We start from the raw sequence: 25,453 nt of genomic DNA, 5'->3' as shown, positions 1-25,453 counted from the left end.
TTAGCTTCGTTAACAAAAGGCTACTTACTGCCATCAGAGCAAGTGTACTTAACTGCATTCACGCAGCATTCACTCCTCGGATGCTCTCATTTCCTGAGTGTTGCTTTAAGTCAAAATGTAAAAACAACATGGACACTCTCGTTATTACAAAAATTAGTTGGATTTGTATTATTAGAGCTTTCCAACTTGAGTTCACATGCATTTTCTCAGTCTGGAAATTATTTTTCATGTGCAGTGCCGTTGATGTACTTAAGTCCTTTGTGGAGAACCAGAAGACAAATATTTCTATGACTCTAGACTCATTCTTCCCACTGGTTGCTCTTTTGCGACTAACTTTCTCAATTGGTCGCACGAGCACATAATTTGGTCGCATTTTTCCCCCCTTACAACATGGGATTAATCAATGCATGCTGATGAACTTTTATCGTAGTTCATAACAAAAGTGTTCAACATTCAACGCATGCTTTTTCATCATCATTAATTTTGATTTTACATTTTGTTAACAGGAGATTCTCTTGTTATAAGCAGGGCTTTGTAGCTTTCACTTTCGAACTCCATATCACGGTGTCAAGAAAAGATAATTGTCTGTTTTGCATATTTCTATACCTTTCACTTTTTAAGACTAAAATCCTCCATTGCGCTCTATCCGCTGAGCGCACTTTCGCTCATGCTGACGTGGTGAGTATAAACCCGAAGCGCTCGCGCTGAAAGTTCCTCTCTTGAATTTATTAGTGAAATCTGACTCCTGATACACGATGTGTGAAGCAGGACTGTATGAAGCAGGAGATTTGGAGCAGCTCAGACCATCAGTTCTTTTTAAGACCCCTTGATGTTGATGCAAGTTTGGGTGGGAAATTTTGAAGAAATCCTCATGGGATGGACAATAGCTAGAGTCACAATACATCATAGACTTGAACCATGAGATGATAGTCTCTCTGGTTATGTTAGCAGGTGTATGTGTGCTAATGCTAGCTGGACAATTAAAGCACTTCATTTATCGGGGAACGGGGCCTTCCCTTCAAAACGAAAGTAACGTTAATCCTCTGCGTCTTCATCGGTTTAGATGTTGAGAGTAAATAACACCTGCTATGTTCATTATTACATCCAGCAACAAAACACCTCAGTCGCTTAATCGGAGACATTCTTGTCTTCTCCTGCACCAGAGTCGACACAATGGCAGACTGATGACGGCTCTCAGCTCAATCTGAGTGGACCTTGTCAATCAACTATCATGGGAGGGGTATGTTCAAACAACAACAAAAGTGAATTTTGCATCTGGTGACCCCTTTAACAAGTAAAATGGATCACTGTTCAATTAAATACAACTGAGAAATTCCAAGTTGCAGTAAATGTTACATTAGTTAGCTCAACGTAAATTAGTTATTTGAAACACACATCTAGTATATTTGACATTAAAATTGAGTTGTTAAAACTAAAAGGTTTTTTTTTTTTTAAGGCAATCAGTTTGCATGTTTTTTTTTTCAAGTATGGGTAATTAACAGTTAAGTTTTGATTTGATTCTTTAATCATTAGTTATCTAAGCAAGTATGTAATTGCTTGTATTTGCATGTTATTTATGCATGGGTTTATAGTTGATTGAAAGGATTGCAGGAACAGTCGTCTATCTCAGTGGTTAAGTCAGTCCATTAGGGGGCTCCAGTGTTATTGGAAAGAATTGAAATGTGAGAGAAGGTGCTGTCACGCTCCACTATTTTCCACAGCAGACCACAATTCACTAAATGGGAGCAGACGAGGTCACTTTAATGGAATGCCAAAAATCCAAAGAATTCCCCACCATGACTATTAAAGAGACGTCCTTTTCACTTTTTTAGCTTCTTAGATATTTCACTCCTTCTCTTTCATTTTTCTCTTTTTCTCCCATGTTATACACATTTAATCAAACGGAAGAGTCTTTATAGTATCTTTAATCCAGCTAAGCCAATATATATATATATATTTTTTTTTTAGTGTCAACAAGTACACAAACATCTGTAGAAATATCAAATAACCACGAGCTCAGAATTGTATGGTTCTCTTGGTTTAGACAGCTTGCACATTTTAAAGCGGCTCACTCCAAAGCACCATAAAAGTTGAACTTTTATATAAACGTAAGTTGCAGAGGCTGTTGTTTATTTTGGCCCCTTGACATGGGAAAGGACCCGATTAAATTTATTTTGGAAAAAAATCAGTTGAAAGTGGGCTAAGTTATGGTGGGAGTTATTAAGTCTGGAATTCATCCTCATTCATCAGAGTGGTGATAGGGCTCCGCTCTGGTGGAATAAGATACCTCTGCTTTGATAGAGACGTTACACTGGTGCTGGCTAACAGAGGATGAACTCAGAAGTCATGACTCCCCTGTCTGTCCCCGATTCCATTGACATATGCTATGCCACCCAGGGTCTCTATCAGTCCGTCCTGACTGAATGATGAATGAGTCGTCTGCTCTAGCTGCAGTTAGTCTCCATTTCAACGTTTTCTGCATTTCATTCATACTTATGACCATTTGCTGAATTGTCATACACTAACTTTTTTTTGACGGAGAGTGGACGCAGTGACTGGACCACAGTCCTGATGATTCTCTGGGACAGGGTCATTTATACACCATTATCTGCACCATTAACTGGCACACTGGCAGGCTCAGTGTATTCATCAAGATGACCTTTATTAGCGTTTTTTCTGTAGCACTGATCTGATAATGTTTTGTCTTCTTGCAGCTGATTGTAGGATCTTTGGGTCGATCTGAATGTCATGCTAGATTTTCTTGTTGATTTGTCGATGTGTAATGGATGCTGAATGTCCCAGTCATGCTAAAATACACAGTGCATTAACAGATATGACAAGAAACACCTGCTCAACTAGACAATGTTTATGAGAGACGTCCCCTCATTTAGCAGGGCATTTACCTACAGTGGATAGAGAAAAAGAGAGATGCTGCAAAAGCAGGGGCTTACAGTAGATTAAGACCTGTATGCCTTGTCCATGATTAAAATTTTACAATTGTGTATTCTCTGGAATTCTGCACTGCCACTAGAACAAACAAACAACAAATAAATAAAATAGACAGCCTTGGTAAATATGATCAAAGAAGGCTGTGAAAATAAATCTGCATTCTTAATCATTTTTGATCTTTTATAAAAAAAAAAAAAAAAAAAAAAAAAAAAAAAAAAACATAAATCTAACCTTTCATTAGAGAATGAGAATTTAAAATGGGGGGGAAATATCATTATGAAATAAAATATCTGTGAAGTATATTTCCATTCATATTTACAATTTTGAGCACACATGAGGGTGATTATGAATATGAAATTATCCAGCCATTGCTTCCTGTTTCACAGAAATATAAAGTGGAGGGAAAACAAAGGCCAAATGCCCTTAATCATCCATCACAATGAGAAAAACCAAAGAATATATTTCTGATGTGCACCAAAAGGTAATTGAGCTTCACAAATTAGAAACGTGCTGTAAGAAAAGAGCTAAAGCATTGAAGATCCCCATTTCCACCATCAAGTGCAATAATTAAGAGGTTCCACTCAACTAAAGATGTTATAAATCTGCTGGAAGAGGACGTGCACTGATAAACCCTAATAAGTTGACTGAACTACATTTATTGAGTAAACTTGTTGCCTCAATTTAATTGAGTAATGGAGTGTCCCAAAACGTACATATTTAAAGGGGGGGGGGGGTGAAATGCTCGTTTTCACTCAATATCCTGTTAATCTTGAGTACCTATAGAGTAGTACTGCATCCTTCATAACTCCAAAAAGTCTTTAGTTTTATTATATTTACAAGAGAAAGATAGTCTGTACCGATTTTTCCCGGAAAAACACGACAGGCTGGAGGCGTGACGTGTGGGCGGAGCTAAAGAATCACGAGCGCCAGTAGGCTTTTGCGTTGAGAGCGTTTGGAAGCTGTGACACAGATCCAGAGGCTGAAATTTAACAAGAGCAGCATCAGCAAACGACGTCTCTATGTGGTATGTACTGAAACTGTATATATTTGCTTAGCGGTTTTGGAAAACGACTAAGTTCCAATTTATGTCGTCTTTTTTTTTTTTTTTTAAAGTGTACATGTGGAAAGTGCAGTTTGATGACAACATCGCATGTTGTTTACTTGATGTGTACTTACGCGCCGATAGCTAAGTTAACAACACAGAGATATTTGAAGCAGTTTTACTCTTCGCCTGCGGTTCCAACACATGATCGTGACCCTTTTTCGTTGGGACTGCATTATCCTTAAATAAACGATGTGCAAACCTGGCGTCAAACTGGGCATTGTTTGTAAAACAAGCATCTTCGAAATGCAGGGAACAAACAAAAACACTTGCACAACTCCGTTGATGCTCTGTAAAAATAATCTCCATCCACTGGTCCCTTAATGCTGTTTTTTTTTTTGGTAATCTGTGCAGGGTTGTCTTGCCCTGGCAACCAAAAACACACTTCTGTGACATTTCGCGATGCTCTCGCTCTGATCAGTGAATGTCTCTGCTCTCAGTGCTCTGCTATATGGGAGCGCGCACTCTTCCGGCAGAAGTGCCTTAGGACCCATATAAGGAAATTCCGCTCCATCTAACGTCACACAGAGCCATACTCGAAAAAAACTTTCCGAAACTTGTGACAAACCGGAAGGAGTATTTTGGGAACAAAAATACTCCTTCAAACGTACAAATTAATTTTTGAAACTTTGTCCATGTTTAGCATGGGAATCCAACTCTTTAACAGTGTAAAAACTCAGTATGCATGAAATAGCATTTCACCCCCCCTTTAAGTTTATTAAACTTGACGGTTTTGTAGACTACCTAAATCACTCAGAGGTTTAAATGTTGATACATGATTCATTTGAAGTCACCATTGTGGTGGAAAGTGTTTGGTTTAGTTGGGATCTTGGTCCAGTTACTTCTTGGGTTAATTTGTCTCTTGCTGCTGCTGTATTGGTGTATTTTAAAACGCTGTTTTTGTGGTGAAAAAAGACAAATTTAAATGAGCTCAGGTGTTATCTGATGTTTTTTGTTGATGGGGAAAGTCATCACATAACACGTATTTGAGATCATAAAATAAGTTTTGTTTGATATTTTTAACAGGCACCAGGAGTAAAATACTTATTTTAAAGATGGACGAAATGAATCCGTTTGAAATCATTTGAGTAAAAGAATCAATCAAGTACTCACACACACAGACTTCTAGATTTAGCATATGCATCACAATAACGGTGACAAACAAAAGAGCTCCATAGCACAAACTCATCCTTATTTTCCAGCCTTTTTTGTTCTGATCGTCACCATTGATGTGATGCATATCCAAAATCTTGATGTCTGTTTGTGACGACATGATCGGTTTTCTAAAAGTAAGTACATTATTTTATCTACAAAGTTTATATCCATAAAAGTATATCCATAGCTGCAGCAATACATTTTATTTTACTATAATTGTTCACCATTACAAGCAAGATATGTGTATGTTAGACCTCAACTCTCTTTGCCACAGTAACAGGTGTTTTACAACACACAAGTTACAGCAGCAAGAGACAAGCTAACACCAACAAAGAGCTGATAACACCTGAGCTCTTTTAAACTTCGTCTTTCTTTGCCAAAAAAACTGCGTTTTAAAATACACTGTTACAGTAGCAAGAGACAAGCTAACACAATAAGTATCTGGACCAAGATCCCAACCAAACCAAACACTTTCCACCACAATGGTGATTTCAAATGAATCAAGTATGCACATTTAAACTAATTAATGTTAATTCTCAATAAGAGCTTCTCTAGATGTCTAACAGAAATAAAGTCACAGAACCTTGTAAGGAGGATCTGTGAACGTCTATATCGGACGTACAGAAGACATAAAAAAACATTTTAAAAAAGACGTCATAAAAACATTGTCTCCTCAGTTTTTTTTTTTTTTTACAGTGCAGTATAGGGTTTACTGTATTTTCATAAATATTGTGACATTTTGTCAAAAGGTCAAAGTTTAAATATGATGTTATTTGTTTTACTTCAGTGTGCTGTCAAAAATAAGAACATCATTTTCAGTTCAATTTACATGTTGAGTTAACTTAAATATATAAGTACACTTGAAATTAGTACCGAGTTAAGTGAACATAATTGTTTAAGTACATTAAATAAGCATCAAGTTTGGTGAACTGAGTGATTTAAGTACAATCTACAAAACCGTCAAGTTAAATAAACTTAAATATGTACGTTTTGGGAGACTCCATTACTCAATTAAATTGAGGCAACGAGTTTACTCAATCAATTTAGTTCAGTCAACTTATTAGGGGTTTCAGTGTATTTCTGCCACTTAAATGATCAAAACATAATTTAACCATAAAGATGTTTGTAGTGAAATATAAAATAGTTAAATTTCAAATAAATGCTGTTCTTGTGAACTTTCTATTAATTATTAAGCAGCATATTTGTTTTCAACTTTGAAGATAATACAAAAAGTTTCTTGAGCACCAAATCAGCATATAAGAATGATTTATGAAGGATCATGTGACACTGAAGACTGGAGAACTGGATGCTGAAAATTCAGCTTTACCATCACAGAAATAAATTACATTTTAAAACATATTAAAATAGGAAGCCGTTATATTATTAAATGGTAATAATATTTCACAATACTGTTGTTACTGTATTTCTGATCAAATAAATTAAGCCTTTTTGAGCAGAAGACTTCTTTCAAAAACATTAAACAAAATCTTATCTCCACGTCCACTGTTATTTTGTTACATGTTACAATATATAGTGATGATTATCAGTGAGCTTGCTTTTTAATGAATGAAATCATATTTGCCTTGAACTCTTGCTAAGAGCTTGCATGTTACCCAAACACAGGCATGGGCATGCTGATGAGATTTTAATGTTTCAGTCCTCTCTTTTCTGATTATATTCTCAGAGTGTTTGCAGAGTAATGAGAACAAGCCCTTGACCAACTCGAATATTATTAAATATTGAATTAGGTAACACAAATATATTAAGTTGCTTAATGGGGTCATTGATATCACTAGATTGTCCCATGCTGGTTTTGATATTTGCCAAGAATTCTGCAGTGGGGGTCTGAAGAAGGATAAAACGTGAGGATGACACTGGACAGGTCAGCAGAAATCTGATCTTGCGCTTTCCCCAGCTGTCGGAAGTGGAGGAAAAAAGCAGGGAAGTGTTCTGACCTCTAAGTCAAAGGTCAGGTTTTGATCAAACAGCTGGACAAGACCCAACCGTGTGTCTATGTTCCAGTCTGGCCCGGCTTTGTTTTAGCAAAATCTGTTTCTCCGAAGTCCATTCAGGCAAGTCGTGCCACTCGGCCGCCATCTTGGCAACGCCTCCGGGCAGCTATTTCAGAATAACAAGACCAGCTCCTATCTAAATGAATGGGCAGAGAGTCAGAACTGCACTTTCACTGGTCACTGGGACTTAAAAACAGCAGAAACAGCAGTAAAATATGATACAAATCGCTGAAAAAGTTGTATGACTTTGCCCCAAAATAAGGTTTAAAATGCCTTTTTCCCCACTTGTTATACCTTTACTACGCATGTGCAAAGGTTCCTCAACTGTGTGCGTACGTCAGTGGAACCAGACGATAGGCTTAAATGTTTCCCGGCTTGACTGTTAAAAGCAGATGATTGGCTTTCCAGCGGGAGGGGTGGGACATGTGCACACAAGCGCCATCTTTGCCATTACGGGTTTTCCTTATATAGTTGTATTGAGGATTGAGGAAGTGGCTTGTCTCTTATAAACTGTCTCTGGTTTCTCCTACAAAGAGACAGTGAAAGAATGCAATGCTAAAGTTTTTGAGACAACTTATTGCTTTTTGGATTTTAATATTACAATCAATGCTTAAAACACCTCTTTCTTTACCTCTCTAGTAAGGATGAACGATTTTCATTCCGATTGAGACGTCAATTCGATTACAAATGGATTATTTGGGTGAATGTAAACGTAGCCAGTGAATTTCAACCCGACTTTATTTCAGTCTTTAACTTTAGATATGCTTTAATTTCTGCCGTTTGGAATGCAGTACGTATGCACAAAACTCACGTACTGACAGACTTTCACATGTGCTTTGTGTTTGTTTGTCCTGAAGCTTGTGGCTACGGTTAAATACACTTGAATCACCGAATACTTTTATAATACGAAATTGATGTAAACCCAGTCAGTTGTGTTTTCAGAGCAGGCCGAACAATTTGATGTGGCAAAATAGATCTGTGCATTAGTGTGAATACAGCCAAGCTGCCAGTGTCTATGATTTTATCAGTAATAATCAAACAGCAATAATGCTGAGGGAAAAACAAACAAAAACCCTATGATTTTCTGTAAACGTTTTGAATACTTAAAGCGCTCTCAGATACTGAAAGTGCTTTTTGTTTTTTACTTTGAATCCTCCCCCCATTGCTTTAAATTTGCTTGTATGTTTTGAAGCTATATTTACTTTAATTTTAGCTTTATTTAAAAGTTTAAATTAAAATTAATAAAAAATTTGTATCACATTCAAAAAATGTGACCAGAGATGATTTTACTACTTATGTTGTTTATTTTGTGTGTGTGTGTGTCTTATTTATTTATTTTTACAAAAAGGGGATGTAACCCCAGTATTCTCTTCAGGCTCATGATATCTGACTGTGAGATGTTTTTGATGTGGAACTAGTGATGGGGTAGGCTGAACTCAAAGAATCCTGTTCTTTCCCTCTCTTCCCACCTTCAGCAATCACACCCTCTACAGTCGCTTGAGAGGGTTACGATTGCCTCCAGAACGGTCTAAATCCAGCATTACTGCTCTACTTTGAGGGGGCTGATTCAAGAGCAGCTCATCTATCTGTGGTTAGTGCAGCACTAAATCAGATCTGTTGATGTGTGGATGACATGTCACTGGCCTGATGGGACGAGAGATTTTCTGTGTGAGACAGAAGAGTGGAAAAATGACCAAAACAGATGTATGCGATGGCCTGATTTTTAGCTGCAGGTGTGCTTACAGGGATCAGTGATGATGAATCGATTGAGTGAACTGTTGTGCAGATTTCAGCTTATGCCATTAATTATTTGTAGCTGTCAACATATGGCCTTGGGCTTTTGCAGGTTAGTAGTTAAAGCACTGACATGGTTACTCTTGTGTGGGATTTTTTCTGGCATCGAGACACATACTTGATTGCTCTCTGTCGCACCCATAATAACTGCCTGGTTTTGCTCTCTTACACTCATGTGTTATCTTTGTACATCTGGACACAAGTATCTATATACAAGTGTCTTGATTTATGGCCATGTACGCTTGCTGTTGCCAGGCAAGACTTTGTGGGTGTATATGTGTGTGTGATTTGGGATGGGGGATAGGGTTTCATTTTTACAAGGTGTTGACATGAATTATAACACCCAGTCACCCAGACTGCCTGGCAGCCAAGATTCATCCTAGATAGATTGTTCAACCAGAGAGCTTATCACTTCATACCCTTTTGGTCCTATTAACCTGTTTGTGTTGAAAACATGCCATAGAGTGTGTTTTTGTGTAGATTTCATGGACACGTTAAATCTGCACTAGAAAACAACACTCCCTATTACTCAACTTTTATAAACAAACCGCAAACCAACCTGTTTGTACCCGCCTCTTGAATGCAAATTAATTTTGTTTTGTGCATGACATATTCATACACACGTCTACTGTTCCTAGAGGTTGAGACTTTTGAGTTTTAATTTGAATCAATAAATGCATTGATCATGATTTTATTTTTATTTAATTTTTTTAATGGGAAAGAAAATGAGTGCTCTAATCTATGCAGATGTAATGAATACTACTGTACTCTAATACTAAGTGCTTGATGTATTATTCCAACAATAAAAATTCTGTCCTTTTCTAACTCATGTCACTCCAAACCTGCATGACTTTTATAAAATATTAGGGAAAGCGGTGTCTTGTTTATATAATGAAAGTCAAGACATATTTTGCCATTAATCAAAATACCATCCTTTGTCATCCAAAGTCATAGAGGTTTAGAATGATATAAAGGCGACAGAATTATGACAGAATTGGGGCGAACTATCATTTAATCACTTTCAGTGTTGCTGACATTAAACCTGCCATGGCATCTGAGGAGTTATTTGATTTGAGATCTACAGCAGAAGGCATTATTGGGGCCAAGTACTGAAGGTGCAATGGCACCTATTGTATACGTTGACATTCTTCTTATTATTATTCTTCCTCCTCCACCTGCTCTGGGAGTCTATGGCAGCCCATAGACCTGTTTGATGGAAGTCATGAAATTTGGCACACAGATAGAGGACAGTCTCACATTAACCATAGCAATTTTGGGATCTCTAACTCCAATCCTTTAGCGCCACCAACAGCTCTAAGTTGCATATATGCTTATCCTTATGCTTTTGAACCATAAAGTTTAGAAAAAGAAATTTTCACCAAAATTGGCTTGGATCATCTTCAGACCATACTGCCCAAAAGTTATGGATTTCGTGTTATGGTTTAACACATCAACAAATTTGCTGGAATGATGCCAAACTGTGTCAGAGGCTGCAGAAAACTTTGTGCCATTGTCACCTCACACAGAAAACATCACATCAGTTTGGTAACCTGTTGGTCAAAAGTGATAAATCATTCATATGAAGTCATTAACTATTAAAAATTAAATATCCAAAAATGATAATCATATTTGAATGAGCCTATTGTAATGAATATGGTCTCAAAATATTTTTGGGATCTTGCTGAGAACATGGATAATAATTTTGCAATAGTTGGCCGAACTTTCTGTCTGCCATTTTTTTTCTTTTCTGTAAAAAAAAAAAAAAAAAGAAAGAAACTACTTTTTTGAACTCCTCCTAGACCATAGGTCTGATTTTCATCAAATTCAAGTCAGATCATCTTCAGAATGTGCTGACAAAATTATGTATTTCATGGCCATAGACAAAAAAAATTGGTTGAGCACCGCAGCAAATTTGAGGCATGATGTCAAAACGATTCTGAGGCTGTATCTCTGCAAAGCTTTGACATTGACACCAAAGTTTGTGCGTGCCATTGTCACCTCACACAGAACACACCACATCAATTTAATAAATTTGGTCAAAAGTGATAACCTGTTTAATCATATTACTGGTGGTTGTATTTTAGTTTTTATGCCATTTTAATTAAAATCATCTTAAAGGGGGGGGGGGGTAAAATGCTATTTCATACTGAGTTTTTTACACTGTTAAAGAGTTGGATTCCCATGCTAAACATGGACAAAGTTTAAAAAATTAAGTTGTACGTTTGAAGGAGTATTTTTGTTCCAAAAATACCTCTTCCGGTTTGTCACAAGTTTGGGAAAGTTTTTTTCGAGTACGGGTCTGTGTGACGTTAGATGGAGCGGAATTTCCTTATATGGGTCCTTAGGGCACTTCTGCCGGAAGAGCATGCGCTCCCGTAGAGCAGAGCAGAGACATTCACTGATCAGATTGAGAGAGCGAAATGTCACAAAAGAAGTGTGTTTTTGGTTGCCAGGGCAAGACAACCCTGCACAGATTACCAAAAAAAAAAAACAACATTAAGGGACCAGTGGATGGAGTTTATTTTTAAAGAGCATCAACGGAGTTGTGCAAGTGTTTTTGTGTGTTCTCAGCATTTCGAAGATGTTTGTTTTACAAACAAGGGCGTTTGACGCCGGATTGGCATATCGTTTATTTCTTAAGGATAATGCAGTCCCGACGAAAAAGGGTCACGATCGTGTGTTGGAACCGCATGCGGGGAGTAAAATGCTTCAAATATCTCTGTGTTATTAACTTAGCTATCAGCGCGTAAGCACATCAAGTAGGGCTGTGACGGTTAGTATATATCCGTGAGAACGGCGGTTATAGTTGAACACCGTCATTAGAACTCTATAACCGCCAAAACAGTGTCATTAAAATATTTTTTTACAAACATTTTTTATCAAAAATTATTTTCATTTTTTAGATAAGATCATAAGATGCGCAATATATCGGAAGACATGGTTTTTACCACTTAATGAAGTTTTGTAAATAGTCAGACATGATATTTACCACTTCATTAAATTTTGCTTTGTAGAAAACCTTTCTTAACCCCCCCCCCCCCCCCCCCCCCCCCCCCCCGACGGTTATGTTATGAACCGTCACAATTGACATGCATCATAACCGTCTTCACCAATTCTGAAACCGGCACACCCCTAACATCAAGTAAACAACATGCAATGTTGTCATCAAACTGCACTTTCCACATATACACCTTAAAAAAATAAAATAAAAAGACAACATAAAGTGGAATTTATTCATTTTCCAAAACCGCTAAGCAAATATATACAGTTTCAATACATACCACATAGAGACATCGTTGCTGATGCTGCTCTTGTTAAATTTCAGCCTCTGGATCTGTGTCACAGCTTCCACATGCTCTCAACGCAAAAGCCTACTCGCGCTCGTGATTCTTTAGCTCCGCCCACATGTCACGCCTCCAGCCGGTCATGTTTTTCCGGGAAAAAACGGTACAGACTATCTTTCTCTTATAAATATAATAAAACTAAAGACTTTTTGGAGTTATGAAGGATGCAGTACTACTCTACACTCTCAGAAAGAAAGGTACAAAACTGTACCTTTTAAGGTACAAGTGGCCGTCGCTGGGGTGGTACCCTGAAGGGTACAATTTTGTACCTCTAGTCAGAGGTACAAAATTGTACCTTCCATCTTTGTACCATTTAAGGGGCAATTTTGTACCCCAAGGAACAATTTTGCAAAGAAGGCAAAAAAAAAAGTATACCTTATTAAAAGCATCCTCAGGATACGGTCTAACCATTTTGATTATTTTGGTGTCTGTGTGCATGCATAAATAAATAAATACCTTGGCTAACAAATAGACAATTTTATTTAGAAATGTTCTTTTAAAAAGATTTCATTACATCTCACAACAGCAAGCATGTCAAGAAAAAACTAGCTATTCAATAAAAAATTCAGAAAAACTCATCAAACAAGTAAAACAGCCTTATTACACAGGCTACATCAAGTACTGCACATTTTGACGTTTGCAGCAGTTTGTCTTCAGCAAGTGTATCTTGTGCTAATAAATAACTTGTCATCAACGTGGTACGTGTCTAATGCCTGGTAATCAACCTCTTCACCTGGCAAGAGGACAGTCCATTCATTCTCACATTTCACACAGTATGAATAAAAATGACGACAAAAAGAAACCGGAATAAAAAGCTTGCCACACAATAACCAGTCTGTGTCTATGTTAACAATGTACTCAATCTGAAAAAACAGTGGAACAGCTTCTGCATGCAGATGACCCACAGTAAACATCTTTAACACAGTATTTGACATCATTAAGCACTACTTCTGTTACTCGTTGAAGTTGTTTGCCTTCAAAATTGACATGGCTGTACTTCTTATTTGCTTTCACTGAATGCTGTTGAGCCACAGGCAAAGATCGAAAAGTGTGCTCACACAACATCCAGCAACTCTCTCATATTCCCCCAACATATTAACAGAAGACAATTCCCAACATTGTCTGTGTTGATGTCGATTACTTAAAGTGGATGAAATGTTAACAAAATTTCTACACGTGCTGGCAACCCGTTTAAAATATTGATGTTTTCCTTCAAATCTTAAACACCATAAAGAACGCAAAGATTTGCCTGGCAGATTTCGATCCCATCAACTTTGATGACTGCAGTGACTCTTCTTGTAAACACAGTTTTCCAGTCAGTGGTCTCCTGTACTTGAACAGTAGGATATGGTGAGGATGGTTCACTCTAAATGACAAAGCACAAAACAGATTCTGTATCAGTCAAATTTTCTCAGCAGTTGACTTAACTGATGGAGAGAAAAATTGACATGCATAAAGACTAAGATAATTAATATTCACTCATTTGCATTTTGCCAAAATACAGTTTAAGGATTGCAGAGAAATTTAAAACTATATACGCACCTCTCCAAGCACAATGAAATGTTCAAGTTTCTCTCTGAACAAGGCTGGCAACATGAGAAGTGCTGCTTTAAAATCAATTCCTGGAACATAAAATGTGATACACAAACAAATATGTAAAAATCTATCAAAAGGCAAGAATTTAATAGGCTTAATAAAGTGCTAAATAGAGTTTAGGAGTCAATTACCAAGATGGTCTTCACAGAGAGATTCTTCTCTAGCTTCTTTGTGCAGCTTTGCTAGAGGGGATTTCCCTTGAGCACGCCGTAGCATGCTTGATGTTATGTGTCCAAAATGTTCTCGAAAATGGCGGCTCAGTTGAACACATTTATACAGGAAACCAATTTCTTGGTAAAGCTGCAGTTAATTGAAAGACAAGCATAAGTAAATCAGAGAATTGTATACAGTTTTAGTGTGTTACATGTTAATGAGATTTTGTAATTTCATAATTATAATTTGCACACTAACCCCTGATGGACTCTTCAAGAATGGATATTTGTTGACGACATCTTCAACAGTCATACCAATAGTAATCTCCTGCCACCTCCAGGCAAAGGTCCTCCTCATTCGATCTTCAACAATATGAGTCTCTGTCCTTCTATATTTGTCCTGCAGGACTTTCACATGTCCCTCTATTGATGTAGCATCCTCTCCAACAGCATTAATCTCCTTGTGCATAGACAAAAACAAAACAGATAGAATTTTATTTCTAGAGATGCACCGAAATTTCTGTGCTGAAAATTATTGGCCAAAAATGCCATTTTCATTTTTTGGCCAAAAGAGAAAATGGCCAAAAATATGAGCTGAACATGTACACAGGTTTCACTCTCTGTCTAGCTGCTGTCACCGAACAGTGTGATGCTCCACTCAATATTTTGCTCCATAAAAATGTATTCCACTTGTGTATCGCTCCAATGAAATAACACGCTGACAGGAAATTTCTGTGCATCTAGAATTTTCTGTTTTGGCCAAGAACTTTTATTTTGGTGCATTCCTAGTTATTTCTAATTTTGGGACGGAGAATAATGAAAATTTTTGCATCTTGTCACTTAAAGGGTTAGTTCAACGAAAAATGAAAATTATGTCATTAATAACTCACCCTCATGTCGTTCCAAACCAGTAAGACCTCCTTTTATCTTCGGAACACAGTTTAAGATATTTTAGATTTACTCCGAGAGCTCTCAGTCCCTCCATTGAAGCTGTGTGTACGGTCTACTGTCCATGTCCAGAAAGGTAAGAAAACCATCATCAAAGTAGTCCATGTGACATCAGAGGGTAAGGTAGAATTATTTGAAGCATCGAAAATACATTTTGGTCCAAAAATAACAAAAATTACGACTTTATTCAGCATTGTCTTCTCTTCCGGGTCCGTTGTGAGCGCGTTCACGACGCTATTGACTTGTTTTCTGGTGCACCCAGTAACAAAGAAAACATGTCAGCAGCGTCATAACATCAACGGTCACAGCAGTCAGTCGCACTCACAACGGACCCGAAAGAACAGAGAATCCTGAATAAAGTCGTAGTTTTTGCTATTGTTGGACCAAAATGTATTTTCGATGCTTCAAAATATTCTAACTGACCCTCTGATGTCACATGGACTACTTTGATGATGTTTTTCTTACCTTTCTGGACATGGACAGTAGACCGTACACACAGCTTCAATGGAGGGACTGAGAGCTCTCGGACTAAATCTAAAATATCTTAAACTGTGTTCTGAAGATGAACGGAGGTCTCACGGGTTTGGAACGACATGAGGGTGAGTCATTAATGACATAATTTTCATTTTTCGTTGAACTAACCCTTTAATTTGAGAACAATACACGGGTAACAAGTGTAGAAATATTAATATTATAAAAATATGCTCTCACCAAAGGCCTTGTAATTTCTTTGCAACTGCTTTCTTCAGGTTGCAGAGACTTTTTTGAATGACCAAACTTCTGTTTAAGTCTTTTCACTTCTTCAACTTCAGCCAAAGGTGTCCGCTCAAATTTACTTCGGAACTTCAAAAAAATGCAGGGAAAGCTGTTGATGGGCTGATATTACTATTGGCAAAAGAGAAAGTAATATTTAGACATTGCAGAGTTGCAGGTATACATAAAATAGCACAAATACGGTAAAGTAATGGTTTCAATACTGAAAAGACAAATAATTACATTAACAAACAAAAACACTAACTTCAGAATTTTATCAAGTTTTATTTAAAATATGTGCCATACCCATTACTTGATCATCTTAGTTGTCAATTCATACACTGTGGTAACCCAATAAATAATTATATAGTAAACATAAATAGTGATGCACCAAAAATGCTGGGCACACTGGGCTGAGACTATACACTCTCCATGTCAAAGCTTCTGTTATCTTATCTGCTCAAGTTGTATTTTCTGTTGATATTTTTGACGAAGAAAATGGCAGAAATTTTAGAGCACCTCTAATACATTGTTGCAGATCCAAGAAATTAATAAACTAAGCACTAGTAAAAGTACAGCAAAGCAAAATGTAGAAGCATGCATGGGAAATAACCTAGCTACTTTTAAGATTTGCTTTAAGAATAGCTCTCTGAAACAAATTAAATATTATTAAACAGCACAATTACCTTGCTCCAGCTCTTGACTGGCTTTCTACAGGCACAGGTTCAAGAGTTAATGTCACTGTCTCCTTCATCTCCTTCATCAATCTTTCATCATTTCGATGAAATTTTGCTTGTTTTTTTAAATGATCCCTCAAAGAGGAATGAAATCATTGACTCAGTCAGTCCGATGTCAACAGTCTCTCCATCCACATCATTGTCTATAACATAAAAAAGAAGTATCATTTAATTACCCATCAAACTGAAGCATGTACTAAACCAGTGTTTTTGAAGCTTTTCCTATTAACATTAATTGGATAAGAAATCAAATACACTGCTGGATAAAATATATTGATATTCTATATATTAAGTATGAGTAAAAACACAATGCATTAGTCTCCAACCCTGCTCCTGGAGAGCTACTGTCCTGCAGATTTCAGCTCCAACCCCAATCAAACACACCTGAAGCAGCTAATCAAGGTGTTCAGGGCTACTTGATAATTACAGACAGGTGTGTTGGAGCAGGGCTGGAACTGAAGTCTGCAGGACGGTAGCTCTCCAGGAGCAGGGTTGGAGATCCCTGCATTAGAGTGTTCAGCGCTTAATCCATGATGTTCACGTTCCCTCATTTGGGATATGAATAAAAAGACTCTCCGTGAACACACGTTACGGAAACAAACATTTTAAAAGTGAGAGAGACACCTCCCCCGCTTACAAACATCTTAAATTAACGTTACTGTCATGTTTGTAACGAATAAATATTCGCTCAGATGCTGTCCTTTTACTTAATTAATCACTTAAGTACACACAAAATATCTGTGTGATAAGGAGTGCGTTGGGCAACTCTCCTGCTGCCCATTACAAAATGTTGTCATACTCGCAAAGGCGGGAAAATTTGCCTCAAAATGTAAAACGTCAATCACTAAGTAGCTACCGTACAAATGGTAATATTGCAAATATATTCCGTAGTGGCCATAGTTATAATTATTTAAGCAACAAGGTATGAGAGGCGGATAAAAAAAAAGATCACGGATATCTCCGGGAAAATCCTGAAGTACACACTTCAAAATTTTAAAAAATGTAACAGCATAACGTTACTCACCTTCAAACTTTTTCCTCTCCTCTTCAGTGACTTCGATACCAAATTGTATTAACTCCTTTATTAATTTAGCTGTAGACATTCTAGTCAGCTCCATCCTGCAGGCCAACGAACGTTAACTTACACCAGCCAGTCTGACGCAAGCATTTTTAGCAGGCTAGAGCAGGGGAACATCAAGTTCAACAAAATTAACCGAACATGGCGTCCCACGTGTATAAATAAGATTATATAACATTATTCCGCATTTACCTGAGAAATATTAACTCCAAAACAGACTCCGCGTTGAAAACCGTGCGAGGTTCTGTCAGAGCACGTCCGCATCAATCGCCTAAACTGAACGACTCAAGCCAAGCGAGGGAAATTTTCTTAAAGCGACATCAACGGTAACGTCTGCATGAGCACGTTTTGAATATAATTACTTGAGTATAATTAAATCTTGCCATTCCGCATTGTCCTTATTCCAAATGTCATTCAGCGTCTTAAAAATGTAATAATTCAAAGGTCAAAATTTAAAAGTTTTAAATTAATAAAAATACATTTAATAAAAAAAGCTTTTCTGACTACTATAATATTACAACAACAACAATAACAACAAAAAAAACCTTAACAGTTATTCAAAATATTTAATTTAATAATTTAATTAGCTTTATTTTTTTATTATTATTATATCTTATATCTATCTCATTTTACAGGTAGGGGACAAGTACACTGTTTGAAAATGTATTTTTTACATTTAAAGAAATGTAATATGTATTGATGCTATCATGAGTTGAGGCACATTAAAGTAATAAACAAAAAAAAAACAAAAAAAGAAAAACACATAGTAGGCCTACTCTAATTGAGGCTAAACTTAAAATATATATATATATATATATATATATATATATATATATATATATATATATATATATATATATATAAAGTAATTCCAAGGTACAAAAATGTACCTTTCACATCTGTATCTCAAAAGTTGTACCTTTATAACTCATTTTGGGACCATAATTGTACCCATAAGGACCTACTGTGTACCTTTAAAGGTACCATTATATTTTTTGTTCCCCTAGGAACAAAATTGTACCTCCACAGTACCTTTTTTTCTGACAGTGTATAGGTACTCAAGATTAACAGGATATTGAGTGAAAACGAGCATTTCACCCCCCCCCCCCTTAAAATGGCTTAAACTACTCATTGCTGCTGTTGGTCTGATGCTTGCTGCCTTGTTTGTGTAGTGCTACATAATTGTCTTGAATTACTAGGATAGGCAAACCCATTCATTTGAAAGGGTTGTCCACATAGAACCATCTTGTGTTTGAGTAAGTGTGTGTATAATAGTGTAAACAAACCAGTCAAAATATTGGCCACACCTATTCATTCTTTACTTATTATTATTATTATTATTATTTTTTGTATTTTTTTATTTTACAACAATAGTAAGTTCATTGAAACTATGAAACTACACAAATGGAAATATGAAGATTATGAAATGACTGTTCTGTACCCTTAAAGTATATCTTTAAATTTGACCCCCTTTTCTTTGAATTTGAATTTTATGTGTGATGACATTAAAATCAGTATTGAAGAGGTTCTCATGTGTTGGCCACCTTCTTTTGGCTCCTCAGTTTTGCAAAGGAATCTCTTTGTCTACATAACTAATTCCAAGGCTTGAACTATAAATCTTCATTAACACAATATTGATCACATGTGCACAAACAAACAGACACACAGTGAACATTTTCTTTTGTCTCGTACTTTGTCTCGTACTGAATTACAGTTGTGAGCTATTTGGCCTATTCACCCAGTGTCCTCTGCAAAAGACAAAACAAAACAGAAATAGTCCACACCTCACCGTTGTGCTTATTTAAGGTACTAGACCCTTTATGAATCCATTTCGGTTTCATTGTTTCTATAGGACCAAGCAGTTTTTGGGAGTCAATACCCTGCCCAGCACCCCACATATGGCATGCTATATGTGTGTGTATTCTCACATGTATTCTGCTGTATTGGTGGGGCTAGAAGGGCATATTAAGGGGTAACTGAACTCCCCCTATGGCGCTGGTGTGAAAATCTAATGCGTCCCTGCAGCCTTTGGATCCACTTTCAAGTCTCTCACCTACTAATTTAAAAGCTGACGTCTTGCTTTTGGAAATAGATATTTTGCGTAGTGTTTGTCTTGCAGATACAGAGATGGCATGGGGCGATTTGTAAACAGGGTTTCAGGCTCCATATGCCAGACAGTTGAATGTAAAAAGCCGACACCTAATCCTCCTACCGTTTGCTTCATTCGTCAGCTCAGACCCCCCGGTGTGCATGAGGCTGGAAGCATCTCCTCAGACCGCCAGATGATGACCTGGTCTGGACCAGAGACTTTAATCTCCTAGAGATTAATGGTTGTAGCTTTATATGAGGCTGTGGTTGCAGAGGGAATACAATATGTGCCTCCAGCACTGAGGTTTCTTTCATTTGGCTGGCCTTGTTGCTCATGGGTGTCACCGTAAACGTTACTCATGGACTAGATATGCTTGGATGGTTTATTATTAGCAGTTCTACCACAATCAGTCATTGGACGAAGGCCTGAGGTTCAAAAATAAAGAGGTAACCACTCTGAGCTTGTCTGTGTGCTGCTTGCAGAGATATTTTAGACCTGGAAGAGCTTGCATAATTACCGCCAGAGGTTGAACAACCTTGCCATTTGGCATAGAGGAGCAAAGCAGATACAGACAGAAACAGAGGAGAAGAGAACAGAAAGCAGGATAGAGAGTCCGTATGGATATTAGGGCGGTCTGACAGAGAGGAGAAGAGGAGGAGCTGCTGTAGCGGGGCTGGTACCTGTGCTACAGTGGCTCACCCTCTGAGTGTTTTCACCGTTTCTTGTGCCGTAATGAAGTCCCGTGGAGAGACTGTGGGCTGGAGAGAAGTTCGCGGACTCTGCCAAGGGTTCTGGTCCCCCTGTGAGGTGCAGGCTGCCTGCTGGAGAGGGGGATTCATCTGAAGAACACAAACACTCACTGGCTGAGTGTTCATTTGGTCAGACAGAACCTTTTCATATTTTTTTTTACTTTAGACCACAGCCACAAAGGACCACCAAGATGAGTCGATGGCTCAAATGCACTTCCATGTACTTTGTAGGTATCAAGAGATTCTCCAGTAGTACTTTTCCCTTAAACTTTGCTGTGTTAAACATTGAGGTTTTTTTTCTCTCTCTTATTTATGCAAAGGCTGGAGGGATAGTGACCGATTATATAATTGAGTGTATGTGTTTGTTTGGCACTGGTCCGGTGTGGGAAAATAACAGAACTCAGGAATGCAGCAGAATTCTCCTGGAGCTTGAACTGTTGCCTGAGATCTTTTGGAGCTTAGAAGTCTTTTGAAAAGCTTTTGTGAACTTTTATGATCATGCCAGGCTTAAAGCATCTTTTGTTGATGTAAAAGGTTTTTTTTTTTTTTATATTTTGATTAATGTGTATTAATACTACTCTAAAGTATCTATTTCCTCAGGTGTTACTTTTGGTTCTTAAGTTATTTAGTGTCCTGGGTGACTACAAGCCTTTTCATTCATTTATTATTTTATTTTAATTACATGTTTATTGACATTCAACATCATAAAAACATTTCCATTTCCATCAGTTACATAGAAAACCCTTTTTTTTCCTTTGTAGTGACCCCCCACCCCCTCAATTTATGTAAGAAAAGCTCTCATACTTTTTGTTTTGTGAATACTCCAAGCCTTTCATTTCTTGTTGTTCTTTTGAATCTTTGAATACGTGGTGTACTGGAGTTAACATTCCTTCATTCAGCTAATTACACTTGTGATCACCACCCTGATCATTAAGGGAGTCATGAATAATAGGCGTCACCTCAGCAGTTTTATTAAACATGACACTGCTGTTTTTTGTGTACATGCTGATGTTATGAGTGTTCTGATATCTCTCTCTCTCTGACTTTTAGAACACAGACTGGAATAAGTATGACGACAAGCTGATGAAGGCAGTGGAGAAGAAGGATGTGGACAAGATTGCAACAGTGCTTGGCAAGAAAAACATAATTCCCACCAAACTTGACGTAGAGGGGCGCTCTGCGTAAGTACAGTATCACTGTCACTAGGGATGGGTCACCATGGTTGACTAGTCATCTGATAACTGATTAGGCTATTAGTAAGGTCAACTAGTTTATCCAGATATATCTTTTGTTTATGTGTTTAAGCAAGCATGTGAAGTTAAACAGTCCAAGATTGCAAAACTTGTTTCCAGAACCCTGCATTCTCATCTCTTTGCGTGTGGTCTAACATTTAACTTAGGAACACGTCCTTAAGAAATGTGGGCCATCTTGATGGGATTAACCCTGAAACCAGCCTAAATATGTCATTTTGTACAAACTGTGAGATTTCTCATAATACATCTCGCATAGTTCCACAAATACTTTAACACTTTTTACATCTGCATATGTCTTGTATTACTGTATTATAGGCATCAATAGTGTTCAAAATTTGTCATTATAGGAAAAAAATAATACATTTTATTAATGTCTTGGGATTTCTGCTGTATCATGATATTAAACTCATGCTTTCAATATAGTGCATAGCTTTATCATGCATCAGACTGATTGTCACTTCATTAGCCATTTTCTTTAATTAGAGAGTCCTATTTATTTATGCATGTATTTATGTGGTTGTTCATGTGTTGGTCTTTAAAGTTTCACTGATAGGTTCATGTTTTGGTCCAATCTGTACTGAAGCATTTTGTGTGTGCCCAAGAGTTTGAGTTAAGATTAGAAAACATGTTGTAGTTAGAGCTTCACTCGGCACAGACCAGATGAGTCCAGAACAGTCGGGGTCTCCTGGGCCGGAAGTGGGTCTTCAGTAGGGATGGGTACTTAAACCCGGTATTAAAATGGCCCCGGGGCTAAATTATGAAAGACCGTAGTATCAGTAAGATCTGACAGTATCGGTTCTGCTTTAGGTACTGGAGGGGAAAAAATGCACTATGTATTTTTTCTTAATAATGTTATCGTGCACATTTTACCTCACCAAACATTTCTAATGTGCCATCATATTAAGACGCATAAGGGGCCGTTCACATATCGCGTCTTTTGCGCACTCAAGTTTGTTATTTCAAATGTAGGCGCGCGGTATGCGCGCTCATAATGGAAGCGATGCGGTCGCGGTGCGCACGCAGTGCGACGAGCTCATTTTCTCCAGGCGCGTCCGCACCACATCGAGTTAAAAACATCTCAACTTTTCAGAATGCCGCAAGCGCACCGCAGGTTATGTAGCTTCCTCACCTTTTCCATAACAACGTTGAAAGCTCAGCCAAGATAAAGGGGCAGCTTATCCATTGCTGAAATTTCCATGTCTTCATGGAGAGAGCAGGTCATGGTTGCTTAGCAACGACAGCCTCCTCAGGAGCGCAAGTGCCTGAAGGCTTTGGGGGAAAAAAATCTGAAAGTGGCGCGCCTAGCGCTTTCCACACGTTTTTAGATGCGATATGTGAACGGCCCCTTACAGTACGAAAACTCCTGCTTAATACAAAGAGTGACGATGGCGGAGAGAGCAAAACGTTCCAAAGTGTGGTTATACTTCACTAGAGTTGATGCAGACAATGCTCGTCGTCATAAGTGCAACAAAATTTTTGCATGTAAGGGCGGAAACACAAGCAATCCGTCAAAGCATCTTTCGAAAGTGAATTATGTGCAGATGGAGAAATGCAAAGTTTTAGACTGCCTAACACAACACAAAGTAACCCAACACGAAGTAACCCAACACAAAGTACCGATAAGAATACCGTTAAAGTACCGGACCGTTAAGCAGTATCGGTAAGAGTAGTAATACCGTTAAAACCTTAACGATACCCATCCCTAGTCTTCAGTGAGTAAATCTATGCTTATGTACACAGACTATTTAATTTAGGTGCTAGACCCCGCCTTCCTAAACCATCATGTTAACTGCTTACTCAATCTTCTTCTGAAAGCTCCAAGTACATGGAGCTTTAGATTATGCCTTTTTATTTTGAGATAAATGCAGGAAAAGTATTTTTGAGGTCCAGGGTGAATTATTGAACCCCATAATTTGCTATCACTGATGTTCCACATTATTACACTGCCACACAGTAGACTTTCCCTGGTGGATCAACCGTGTCTTTTCTGTTTTAGAAAGCCTAGTTGGCCTCCCATCTGTTTCTGATGTTTTACTGCCTCGACAAGAGTCAATGTAGGGCATAGACACAGCTTGATTTAACCACAGCTTTTTTTCATTCCCTCATTTAAAGCCATCAGCTTCCCCTTTGGGTATTTTGTAATAGTGTGAGATTCTTCTTGTACTGTTGGTAGGAGAAGAGCTTGACTTGTAATAGGGTGCTAGAATTTCTCAGGACTAAATCAAGAGCATCGGTCACCGTCACAGTCGCCGGGTCGGCGTTATAGTGTAACAGAGCTCAATTAATAAACACCAGCCTGTTATATGAAACATGCTTGTGGATGTCAGTGCACCATTATGGTTGCCAGATGACCTGAATATGGGGATATGCAGCCTTTTTGTGCATTGTTGAGTGAAATACACAGGTAAAATGTTGACTTAGGAAATCATCTGTTCATATATAGCTTCTCCAGCCTGTTATTTCCCTCACCGGTCAGAATAGCTAACAGGGAGGGCAGACCACAGGGCTTGTAAGGTGTAACCCAGTAGTTCTGGTGTGTAAATTGGTAACCTGCGTTAGGACAGCATTTTTGCCTTGTGGGCAGATGGAAAGGAGCAAATTCTTTTAGTAACAGTATGGAATGAAATACACCTGCTTGATGGAGCTTGCTAATAGCTGGTTAGCTCACAGGAAATGGACTAAGCCTTCCTGCTGTGGCAGTAACAACATTTTGTTTCTGTAACACATCCAGTTTTGAAAATAGATTTGTACACTGTTTGCAATTAACACTTGGCAAGTTCCAAGTGAGAGTAAAAATGGTTTTGGTTAGTGAATAAGTTGGCCTGTAACTTTGTTTAGGAACTGAAACATAATAGGGCGTTGTTTAAATAAAATTGCAAGTATGAAAACGGTTAAAAAATATTTTTTTTGTACAAACCCGATTCCAGAGAAGTTGGGACACTGTTCAAATTGTGAATAAAAACAGAATGCAATGATGTGGAAGTTTCAAATTGTAATATTTTATTCAGAATACAACATAGGTGACATATCAAATGTTTAAACTGAGAAAATATTTCATTTTAAGGGAAAATAAGTTGATTTTAAATTTCATGGCATGAACACATCTCAAAAACTTGGGACAAGGCCATGTTTACCAATGTGAGGTATCCCCTCTTCTTTTTATAACAGTCTGCAAACGACTGGGGACTGAGGGGACGAGTGGCTCAAGTTTAGGAATAGGAATGTTGTCCCATTCTTGTCTAATACAGGCTTCTAGTTGCTCAACTGTTTTAGGTCATCTTCATCGTATCTTCCTCTGTATGATGCACCAAATGTTTTCTATGGGTGAAAGATCTGGTCTGCAGGCTGGCCAGTTCAGTACCCTGATCCATCTACACAGCCATGATGTTGTAATTGATGCAGTATGTGGTCTGGCATTGTCATGTTGGAAAATCTAAGATCTTCCCTGAAAGAGACGACGTCTGGATGGGAGCATATGTTGTTCTTGAACTTGGATATACCTTTCAGCATTGATGGTGCCTTTCCAGATGTGTAAGCTGCCCATGCCACACGCACTCATGCAACCCCATACCATCAGAGATGCAGACTTCTGAACTGAGCGCTGATAACAACTTGGGTTGTCCTTTATCCTCTTTAGTCCGGATAACATGGCGTCCCAGTTTTCCAGAAATAACTTCAAATTTTGATTCGTCTGACCACAGAACAGTTTTCCAGTTTACCACAGTCCACCTATAGAGTTTTA

General features: G+C 37.8%; 1 long non-coding RNA gene and 1 pseudogene across 2 annotated transcripts; one reads left to right on the top strand and one right to left on the bottom strand.

The window, feature by feature from the left end:
• LOC113052356 (uveal autoantigen with coiled-coil domains and ankyrin repeats protein-like) overlaps positions 1–25,453 on the top strand; it is a 53,590-nt pseudogene that overhangs the window by 10,210 nt on the left and 17,927 nt on the right.
• LOC113052357 (uncharacterized) lies at positions 14,500–18,022 on the bottom strand. 2 transcript variants are annotated; one of them, XR_003277023.1, is made up of 5 exons: positions 17,813–18,022; positions 17,567–17,720; positions 16,492–16,685; positions 15,764–15,937; positions 14,500–14,564 (listed from the first exon to the last, which is right to left on the bottom strand). It is a non-coding gene; the product is annotated as an uncharacterized LOC113052357 (long non-coding RNA). The 2 variants fall into 2 exon arrangements; XR_003277024.1 differs by lacking the exons at positions 17,567–17,720; positions 17,813–18,022 and adding an exon at positions 16,869–16,904.

Source organism: Carassius auratus, chromosome 32, assembly GCF_003368295.1.
Source record: "Carassius auratus strain Wakin chromosome 32, ASM336829v1, whole genome shotgun sequence".
NCBI classification, from domain to species: domain Eukaryota; kingdom Metazoa; phylum Chordata; class Actinopteri; order Cypriniformes; family Cyprinidae; genus Carassius; species Carassius auratus.
The sequence above is the reverse complement of the archived record's forward strand: the minus strand, read 5'-3'. Positions and strand labels throughout refer to the sequence as shown.